General features: G+C 47.9%; 1 long non-coding RNA gene across 1 annotated transcript; it reads right to left on the minus strand.

The window, feature by feature from the left end:
• Positions 1 to 4656: 4656 nt before the first annotated feature.
• Positions 4657 to 5318, minus strand: LOC124668650. Its single transcript, XR_006991779.1, has 2 exons — positions 5165 to 5318; positions 4657 to 5083 (listed from the first exon to the last, which is right to left on the minus strand). It is a non-coding gene; the product is annotated as an uncharacterized LOC124668650 (long non-coding RNA).
• Between the last annotated feature and the right edge of the window lie 5962 nt (positions 5319 to 11280).

Here is an 11280-nt window from a genome sequence, read left to right on the forward strand (position 1 = left end):
TTGGCAATTGTTGTGCTCATATTTAAGCTCTTGCATCATATACTTTGCACCCATTAATGAAGAAACACTTAGAGCTTGCTAATTTGGTTTGCATATTTGGTTTCTCTAGAGTCTAGATAATATCTAGTATTGAGTTTTGAACAACAAGGAAGACGGTGTAGAGTCTTATAATGTTTACAATATGTCTTTTATGTGAGTTTTGCTGCACCGTTCATCCTTGTGTTTGTTTCAAATAACCTTGCTAGCCTAAACCTTGTATCGAGAGGGAATACTTCTCATGCATCCAAAATCCTTGAGCCAACCACTATGCCATTTGTGTCCACCATACCTACCTACTACATGGTATTTATCCGCCATTCCAAAGTAAATTGCTTGAGTGCTACCTTTAAAATTCCATCATTCACCTTTGCAATATATAGCTCATGGGACAAATAGCTTAAAAACTATTATGGTATTGAATATGTACTTATGCACTTTATCTCTTATTAAGTTGCTTGTTGCGCGATAACCATGTTTTACGGGGACGCCATCAACTATTCTTTGTTGAATATCATGTGAGTTGCTATGCATGTCCGTCTTGTCCGAAGTAAGAGAGATCTACCACCTTAATGGTTGGAGCATGCATATTGTTAGAGAAGAACATTGGGCCGCTAACTAAAGCCATGATTCATGGTGGAAGTTTCAGTTTTGGACATATATCCTCAATCTCATATGAGAATAATAATTGTTGCCACATGCTTATGCATTAAAGAGGAGTCCATTATCTGTTGTTCATGTTGTCCCGGTATGGATGTCTAAGTTGAGAATAATCAAAAGCGAGAAATCCAAAATGCGAGCTTTCTCCTTAGACCTTTGTACAGGCGGCATGGAGGTACCCCATTGTGACACTTGGTTAAAACATGTGTATTGCGATGATCCGGTAGTCCAAGCTAATTAGGACAAGGTGCGGACACTATTAGTATACTATGCATGAGGCTTGCAACTTGTAAGATATAATTTTCATAACTCATATGCTTTATTACTACCGTTGACAAAATTGTTTCATGTTTTCAAAATAAAAGCTCTAGCACAAATATAGCAATCGATGCTTTCCTCTTTGAAGGACCATTCTTTTTACTTTTATGTTGAGTCAGTTCACCTATCTCTCCCCATCTCAAGAAGCAAACACTTGTGTGAACTATGCATTGATTCCTACATACTTGCATATTGCACTTGTTATATTACTCTATGTTGAAAATTATCCATGAGATATACATGTTACAAGTTGAAAGCAACCGCTAAAACTTAATCTTCCTTTGTGTTGCTTCAATACCTTTACTTTGATTTATTGCTTTATGAGTTAACTCTTATGCAAGACTTATTGATGCTTGTCTTGAAGTACTATTCATGAAAAGTCTTTGCTTTATGATTCACTTGTTTAATCATGTCATTACCATTGTTTTGATCGCTGCATTCATTACATATGTTTACAAATAGTATGATCAAGGTTATGATGGCATATCACTTCAGAAATTATCTTTGTTATCGTTTTACCTGCTTGGGACGAGCAGAACTAAGCTTGGGGATGCTGATACGTCTCCGACGTATCGATAATTTCTTATGTTCCATGCCATATTATTGATGATATCTACATGTTTTATGCACACTTTATGTCATATTCGTGCATTTTCCGGAACTAACCTATTAACAAGATGCCGAAGAGCCGATTGCTTGTTTTCGCTGTTTTTGGTTTTAGAAATCCTAGTAACGAAATATTCTCGAATTGGACGAAATCAACGCCCAGGGTCCTATTTTGCCACGAAGCTTCCAGTAAGACCGAAGAGGAGTCGAAGTGGGGCCACGAGGCGCCGCCACACTAGGGCGGCGCGGCCCGGGCCGCGGCCGCGCCGACCGTGGTGTGGGGCCCTCGTGTGGCCCCCGCGTTGCCCTTCCGCCTACTTAAAGCCTCCGTCGCGAAACCCCCGAGCACCGAGAGCCACGATACGGAAAACCTTACCGAGACGCCGCCGCCGCCAATCCCATCTCGGGGGATTCTGGAGATCTCCTCCGGCACCCCGCCGGAGAGGGGATTCATCTCCCGGAGGACTCTCCACCGCCATGGTCGCCTCCGGAGTGATGAGTGAGTAGTTCACCCCTGGACTATGGGTCCATAGCAGTAGCTAGATGGTTGTCTTCTCCTCATTGTGCTTCATTCTTGGATCTTGTGAGCTGCCTAACATGATCAAGATCATCTATCTGTAATACTATATGTTGTGTTTGTCGGGATCCGATGGATAGAGAATACTATGTTATGTTAATTATCAAGTTATTACCTATGTGTTGTTTATGATCTTGCATGCTCTCCGTTATTAGTAGAGGCTCGGCCAAGTTTTTGCTCTTAACTCCAAGAGGGAGTATTTATGCTCGATAGTGGGTTCATGCCTCCATTGATATCTCGGGACGATGACGATGAAAGTTCTAAGGTTGTGGATGTGCTGTTGCCACTAGGGATAAAACATTGATGCTATGTCTAAGGATGTAGTTGTTGATTACATTACGCACCATACTTAATGCAATTGTCTGTTGTTTTGCAACTTAATACTGGAAGGGGTTCGGATGATAACCTCGAAGGTGGACTTTTTAGGCATAGATGCATGCTGGATGGCGGTCTATGTACTTTGTCGTAATGCCCAATTAAATCTCACTATATTTATCATGACATGTATGTGCATTGTTATGCCCTCTCTATTTGTCAATTGCCCGACTGTAATTTGTTCACCCAACATGCTTTTATCTTATGGGAGAGACACCTCTAGTGAACCGTGGACCCCGGTCCATTCTTTTATACTCGAAATACAAATCTGCTGCAATACTTGTTCTTTACTGTTTTCTTGCAAACAATCATCTTCCACACAATACGGTTAACCCTTTGTTACAGCAAGCCGGTGAGATTGACAACCTCACTGTTTCGTTGGGGCAAAGTACTTTGGTTGTGTTGTGCAGGTTCCACGTTGGCGCCGGAATCTCCGGTGTTGCGCCGCACTACATCCCGCCGCCATCAACCTTCAACGTGCTTCTTGACTCCTACCGGTTCGATTAAACCTTGGTTTCTTACCGAGGGAAACTTGCCGCTGTGCGCATCACACCTTCCTCTTGGGGTTCCCAACGGACGTGTCAGCTACACGCATCAGGCCCCACCCCGACCGCCCCGGCGACGTCCCGTCACGAGACGCCCCGCGCCGCCCTGTGCCGCCCCGGCGAGGAGCCGCCACGAGCCACCGCGCGCCGCCCCGGCCTCGCCCCGCCCGGTCCTGCGCCGCGCCGCCCCGCGCCGGCCCGGCCTTGCCTCGGCCTGCCACGCGTTGCCCCTTCCTGCGCCGCCCCGGCCCCGCGCCGGCTCGCCCCGCGCCGCCCAACACTGCTCCGGCGACCTCGACTCCGCCCCACCCTTTCACGGACAACTCCAGGGCTGCCCCGCCCGCGCCCGGCGAATTCGTGACCGGCTGGTTGCCCACTCTCCCTTCCCCGAGCTCGCAACGCATGGCCCCGCCGAAATTTGGTTGACCTTCGGTCGGATTATGTCGAATTTGGTCCTATTCCGGTAGTCCTCCGGTGGAAGTGCATGTTTCGAGCTGAAGTTTCAGCCCGCCAAAACACCAGTAGGAGTACAGGTCAGCGTTTAGTTCGACCTTCCGACCCCTATAAATAGAGGCCAGAGTTTTGTTTTCAGTCTTGGCCTGTAAAAAAAATTCGGTTTCGTCCCATTTACAGTAACTGATCTGCGCCGATTTTCGAACTGAACGCGTAAACTGACGGTTATTTTTCGGTTTTGCCCAGTTTAGGGCTCTGCTAGAGATGCTCTAAGAGTACGAATAGAGCAATCTCCACAAGTCCTACGAGATGTGCATAGAAAAAGATGGAACTATATCAAACTGGAGACCTCCAAGTTTTGCGCCACCGTTGATCATGTTGTTGCCTACCCCGAGAGCGGCACGGGTATGATGGGACTAGTAAGAAACGAGCATCATGATTCCATCCATCTATTGTGGCATTTGGAATATCATAAACCTAAATTTTAGCTATTTTAGGTACCGGGCGTTGGAGAAGTTCAAGGCAACACATAAGAAGGGTTTCTATATGGTTCATTATTGGGACAAGCTGAAGGAGGCACCAAAGTGGAAGGTTTGGTTATGAGGCCTACCATGAAGCTATCAACAATGGGACAACCTTGGTCATCGACAGCGAAGACGGCGATCCTAGGCAGAAAAACCTTCCACCTCGTCCCCGAGGACATAAGGCTACCAAGGCCGATCTTGCTCAGGGAGGCATCAGCCCTTGCGTGGAGGCATACCTTGAGAGCTGACTCTCAAGTCGCCCTGGCTAAAAAGGACGAGAAGAGGCGCCTCGAAAAGGCAGATGACATTAGAGGCCTCTTTTTTGTGTGTGAAGAATATGCGTCGAGCCGCTAGGGACACCCTCGACGCAAACGGACGCATGAACATTTTCACGGACGCAATGGATGAAAGCGGTCAATTTAGGCGTTTGAATACGTCGGCCTGGAGATGCTCTTACCCAAAAGAAGCACATAGACTCAACGAGGACACATGAAACCCAAGTAATATTTGCACAGATAGACATCATCGAACACACGATCAAGGAAATATATGGCACATACACTCGTTCAACGTGAACTATTCATATATCCTCCTCCTCCCATTTTTCATTCGAGGCAACAAGGCAATGGCCGAACTAAACGTCCAACATCGCGTTACAGCTCGCACAGGCACAGCGATTGAAGACTCCAGACTCAAGACTGAACAACTTGGTTGACGCGACTCTGACCACGCACACGGCAAGCGTGCACAACTACAGGCACCTAGCTCCGTGGCCTTTATTCGAAAACGGGAAATTTACAGAAAGATATATAGGGTTGTGCGCGCACGGCGCGCGGATTCTGGATCACTATATATATATACTTGGAGCATGCATGGTGACCGTCGTCCAGCGCGCGCCTAACGGCGCCCGGGAGGATAATAACCGCCGCCGCCATAACCACCATCTGGAGTGTTCGGCGGACCATCCTTGTGGTTATTGTACGAATCACCTGGCAGGATATATTTACACTTCATTAGATTGAGTTGCGAGGATATACGATGCCAAGAAGAAAGAGAGCGCTAATACTTACCGCCGCTGTCTTCAGCTAGGGCTCTGGCGGCGAGCACGTCCTGCGCGAGGAACGCGAGCGAGGCCAGGATCACGAACAGGAACACGGCCAAGGTTCTTGAGGAGAAAGCCATGGCGCGCGGTCGACTGGTTTGGGATGAATGCGGGCCTGTGTTTCTTCCTGTGCGCTCATGGCTCCGCTCCACTGGCAGCCCTCTCTCCTTTTATACGCGCGGTGGCTGTGTGTCACCGTGGTATAGTGCAAGGCCAGTGAGTGTGAGGGTGTGATAGCAGCACAGGCACAGCTCGACCGGCATGCGTAGACAGGTCAGACCAAACCGTTGGAAAAATAGCAGCACCTGAATTTGTCCATTTCCGATGCGTCAAGCAAACAGTGCAATTGCGCAAATTTTTCCAACAAAAGTCGTCCAAAAGTCACTCCCGTCGTCTAATTTCTTTGGCCTAGTGTAGACATTTATAACTACTTGTATCGAGATTTTTCTAAGGCATCCATAGTGGTCCAACCCATTTTGAAAACAAAATATATCCATTTTAACTAGTTTGGGTCAGGCCTGGAACAGGTAAATGCCGGTCCCACCGTCTTTATCCGTTTGGATGGGGGAAAGACCAGCAGCCCTACGTATTTTGGTCCAGCTTGGTTCAGTCTTACACTTTTTTGCTTACCTTTTTACATAAAACAGTCATATTTCTCATTTTATGCATGTATTTTATTGAATATCCGCTTTCGCCCAAATCCGCTCTATATTCGCAATCCGATGTAATAAGCATTCTGCATCCAATCATTATAATCCTATCTGAAACCGTCAAAAAATTATGATAAAGGATACGGAAATAGCGATATCCGATCCTATTCGATCCGGCTACACCCCTACATGCATCCAAACAAACAACATAATTCACAGCCAATGCGGTGCATCAAAATCTATCTATTTTGATTCGATTAGGTCCGGTTCAGGTAAAAGCCCATCCGGCCATCTTTGCATGTTTGGATCAGGATAACCTAGTAGGCTAATAATTTTTTGGTCCAGCCTCTTCGATACAAGTTTTTGCCCTGCTATATTAATATAGCAACCACATTGATACAAGATTTCAAAAATAAAAAAAATGTTAGGACAACAACACAAACATGCCCAAAAGGAAAAGAAACGAATCCAAATGCGAAGCGCCAAGACAATGATGACCCTCAATTGTTGCGCCCCCCGTTTATGGCCCACCGTGGTCCACACACTACGAGGCACCCCGTACCAAGCAGCACCTTCAAGAAGGGAAATGCCATCGACACGACGCTGCTGCCCAGACCAGAACGGTCCTAGGGTTTCCCCCGGTGATGTAGTCCAGTGAAGAGTGTATTCCCACGCCGCCCTCCGGTGCCACGCGAAGGCAGCACCGTGTTAGGGCCACATAAGCTGACATAGATTTCCCCGCCCCTCTCACAAAAAAGCCTGGGACCATGGAGCACCACCACCAAGCTTCGGCACCCACGAGCATGCGCCACCACGATCTTATAACCGTCATCATCAGATGCTTCGCATCACTAGCCCGAAGCCTGAACAGTGAAGGCACACGACGCAATCAGGGCAAGGAATAGCAGCCTCGCAACCACGCGAGAGGAACGCATCCGCCAAGAGGCAGTCATTGCCCGGACATATCAGCGGGAGCACACAACACCCCGTAAGGCCTGGCCAGACCCGGATTGGACCGTGAAGCTCAGGGCGCCCTGCTGCAATAGACTAGCGGCAGAGCCGCCACCCTGGGAACCCGCCACGTCATCTCCTCCACCACCATATCACCGAGCCACCGATGAACCCGACCCGCTTGATCCCATCTGGGGCCGGGGTGCCTAGACCATGGTCGTCGGTGCCAGATCTCGTACAACTGTGTCTTGCCACCAAATGGACGCACCGTACATGAGCCGCTCGAGGACCACTGCCTCCAGGGAAGGGGTGGGCCTCGACCTACCCTCCATGACGCAGGGAGAAAAGAGCTACCACTGCCAGTGTTGCCCGGGCTTCACCCGACGACCTCTGCCGGGGGAGGCTTCGAGGGAGGGTGGGACGACCAACTGGTTGGGGGAAGCCCCATCGCCCTTGGGGAGGGGGAGGGGAGGGGTTTTCCATTTTTTGGTCCAGCCTGGTTGTTTGGACATACTTTTTCCTATATTCAACTCAAATGTCTCGTATGAATATGAAACAATAATGCTGCCACCAAATTAATTTAAGTCGCATACATCCAAATAAACAACATAGTTCACATGCAATATAGTACATTAAAATAAAGAACATAGTTCACAATTAAACAAATAAAATGAGATGGGATGACTACTCCTCGTGGCCCGCTAATACCCATGGATGTTCAATCAAATCCGTTTGCAGACAATCGTGAATGTGGCGAACACGAAGCTTGGTTTGTAGATGGAGGAACTCCTTGAATGTTGATGCTCTATACTACGATACAACCAACTAGCCCTGAAATTACCATCCTTGGTCATGAAGGAGTTCATCATCACACTCTTGCTGAACGACCATGTTGTACATGATCACACGAGGAGTCAATCACCCCCACATGGTATAATGGCTCCATGTTGTAGTTGGGTGATGAAATATATGTGGGAGACAATTTGGCACCTAGGGGGAGTGGTACCTTCGATTTCGGAGACAATTTGGCATGATGAAGCGGTGTAATGTGATAACCTGCATAGGGAGATTCATGCCCTACTGGTTTGACCTCACGATGACGTTATTTCTTGGTCGCTAGAAGCATCCGGGGAGTACTTGGCTATATCTGCCTACTTATAATTTTCAACGGGGCAGTAGTGACGAACTTCCGAGATGTGTGAAAATCGAGGGCTTCACGAAAAACAAGGTGTTCTTATGGCAGCTGATCAGAGGGAGACTACCATCTTGTGACCAAGGGCCAAGCACCATGACCCCTAGGATGGTTTTTGCTCCTTTTGCAGGGAATTAGAAGACTGCAATTGCTTTATTATAAAGGGGCCAGGTGTATGGCTTTTATCCAAAAAGAGCACGTAGACTCAAAGTGTACACATGAAACCCCAAATACTTGGAGAGATAGAACATAAGAGATCTAGGAAATTAATGCAGCTCGGGCATTGCGACTGCTCGGGCGATGGCTCGGGCGACGGCGGCGTCTTTCCTCGCTTGCCGGCCGCCGGTGAAGCGTCGACGCCGTCGAGCTCATCAAAGCTGCTTCCTCAAGGTAAGTTCTTGGTTTTGGCTGACGAGGACTCGGCCTCAAGTTCATCAGCGGAAGACGAAGTGGGTGGATCGGCGAGTGCTTTCAGATATCTATGCCGCTCTCCCTCACCGGATGATGGCCGGGATCTGATTGAGAAGGCGTCTGGCCTGGCCCGTCGTGCCAAGAAACGCCTAGATCGGCAGCGACGTCAACGCTCAGCAGCACGTGATTTCACTACTTCTGCTTGCAAGGTACGATCTCATGTCTCGCTATCATCGTCGGCGAACGGCGCCATATCTCTGGCATATCAACCACGTCTGCCTGTTCTCGAGACGACAACATTTCCTATCGCCGCCGACGATGCTGTGGGGTGGATGGTGGTTCAGCGACGATGCCGATTGTCCGATTTCAAGTTTTCTTGCTTTGATCCGATTAATCCGGGGATTTCAAAAACTGAACTATTGGGCTCTTTTGTGAAATTCAACAACAATAGAGCTGGTGTTTCAGGCTGGTTTCGGTGGCGCGGGTTTCAATGGCTTCGGCAATGGTTTCGGTGGCCCGCCTGGGTTTTCTTCTGGTTGAGGTGGAGATTTCTCCTCTGGTCGTCCAGGGAATTTCATGACCGGCGAATCGAGCGGCACGACTGACAAACCGAATCATGCTCAGGGGCAGCAGTTCTCGGCGGAATTCGGGCCGGACTTTGGGCATTTCAACAGAGGTACAAATTCTAGTAATTTCCACCGCAATGGAGGTAACTAGCAGTAGGATGTCCTAGATCTTATGGGAACAACAATTTTAATCCAACTTCTCGGTATGGATACACTGGTAGTCTATCCAACTTTAATAAGTACCGCAATAGTAGAGGGGGAAACAATGATTTTGTGGTTCAAAATGGCGCAAACCTTGCTAGTATTAATCATGGGTTGCTTAAAAAAGCTATGCAGGGGTTGTTGCAGCATAGGCGGCAGAAGCACGGAGAGGAGGGGCTGAAGGGGTTACATCGTCGGCTTTGGGTGTTGTGTTATCGGCGGGAGCACAAGCTGATGTTCCTACGGTACAACAACCCCAGACTACAACCACCTGTGTGCAACAGACTCATCCCATGCAGGTGGATTCAGTGCCAAAATCGGATGCTCCAAATCCTGCTAAGAAGGCAAAAAAGGCTGATAAGAATCCTTTTTTTCAATGCAAGCAACCGGGACACCAAATTGATACTTGCACTGCGCCAGTTTGTGACATTTGTAAGTCACCTACTCATATTTCTAGTGATTGTCCGCTTCTTCAGGCTCCTAAACCATCTGTCACTATGGGTATGCGATCGAACAGCTCATGTTCTTTGAGTTGCCCACAGGAGATTCATACAAGCCAAAGGTTGACAATGTGAAGCTGGTAAAGGTGACTGTTGAAGGTGACCCCATGTCCATTACAGAAATTGCAGAATGTTTGAAGAGGATTGTACCTGTGGAAAATTTTTAGTGGGAGATATATAATTTTCAGAATAATGTGTTTAGAGTCAAATTCCCTAATAAGTCTGAAGCTCAGAGGATGAAGACTTTCCGTACTTATCTAGTTCCTGATAGAGCTTCTGACCTTGTTTTTGAGGATTGGTCAGCCTTAGAGGACCCTTTGTATATGTTGCCTGAGGTTTGGCTGCGGGTGAGAGGGATTCCAGCTGATGTAAGGACTGACTTGTTGTCTCTGTGGGCAGTGGGCACTCTTTTAGGAAAGACAAAATAAGTGGATATGGTACACACTAGAAAGAATAAGGAGTTGAGGTTGCGAATTGGATGCTTAGATCATGCCCTCATACCGGAGACAACTGATGTTTTCATCCAAAGAGGTTTCTTTAAGCTTAGTTTTGAGGCGGAACCAGTTATAGTGACTCAACTTGATGGTGTTGACATGGTAAACAATGGGGATAACAATGATGGAGGGGGCAATGATGAGTCTAATAATGATAACATGGATGGTGCAAATGATATAGATATCGAGAAAACGATGAACAATGAGCAACAAAGCAATGTCAATAGCAAGAAGAGTAATGTGAAGAAGGTTAATAATGCTAAGGGTGTTGTTAGTCCCCAAGTTCAACACCAAGTTGAGGCTCCAATTTTGTTTGGTTCTCTTAACTCGGTTTAGTTGAGCAAAGGTATGCATGCTAATAATATCCTACCAGATCTTATAATAGACCAGTATTCATCTTCAAATTTAAATCCAGCTGAAATTTGCAATTTAAATGACACATATTTGTTATTTCATGATCATGTAGAAAAAGACATGGAGGGACCTCCTTTTCAGGTTGATTCTGCCTTGGGATCGGAGAGGATCCTGCTGGTAGTAGCTCCGGGATTGGAGCGGGCAGGAGTGGCGGACCCTGCGCTGCCACTGGGCAGCCAGAGCACATGTGGCGCAGCACCACTGGCCGTAGCGTCCCCGCCTAGAGAGGTGTCGCCTCGTGCGCGACGTGCGGGATACCCCTTGTCCCCGCTCTGCCACCTGCCGCTGTCGGTCACTGGGGCAGCTGCAGCGGCTGTGGAAGCATGCCGCCAGCTGGCGCGGCCGGATTGGCTGCCGCAAGCCACAACCACCTGCCCAAGGAGTTCCTGCCGGCCCGGTATGCCATGCTACATGCGCAACCGACGGTGGCGGGACCCGCCACGGACAGAGAGCACCAGCAGCGGGCAGAGCAGCTCGGATCTGCTGCTATTGGCTTTGGATCTTCTGCGGCAAATCATTCTGCGGCATTTTCTGTTGCTTCCACGAAAAATAAAGATATAAGTGTTGTTGTTGATACGCAAAATTCTCCGTCGCCAACTGTGGTAACGCGAAAATTCTCATGTAATTCAATGACTCATGTTAAAGACCTTCAAGGAAGAACAATGAAGAATCCTCTGGTTAATGATGTGGCGGCTTTTGGAGTAT

Source organism: Lolium rigidum, chromosome 6 (genome assembly GCF_022539505.1).
Source record: "Lolium rigidum isolate FL_2022 chromosome 6, APGP_CSIRO_Lrig_0.1, whole genome shotgun sequence".
NCBI classification, from domain to species: domain Eukaryota; kingdom Viridiplantae; phylum Streptophyta; class Magnoliopsida; order Poales; family Poaceae; genus Lolium; species Lolium rigidum.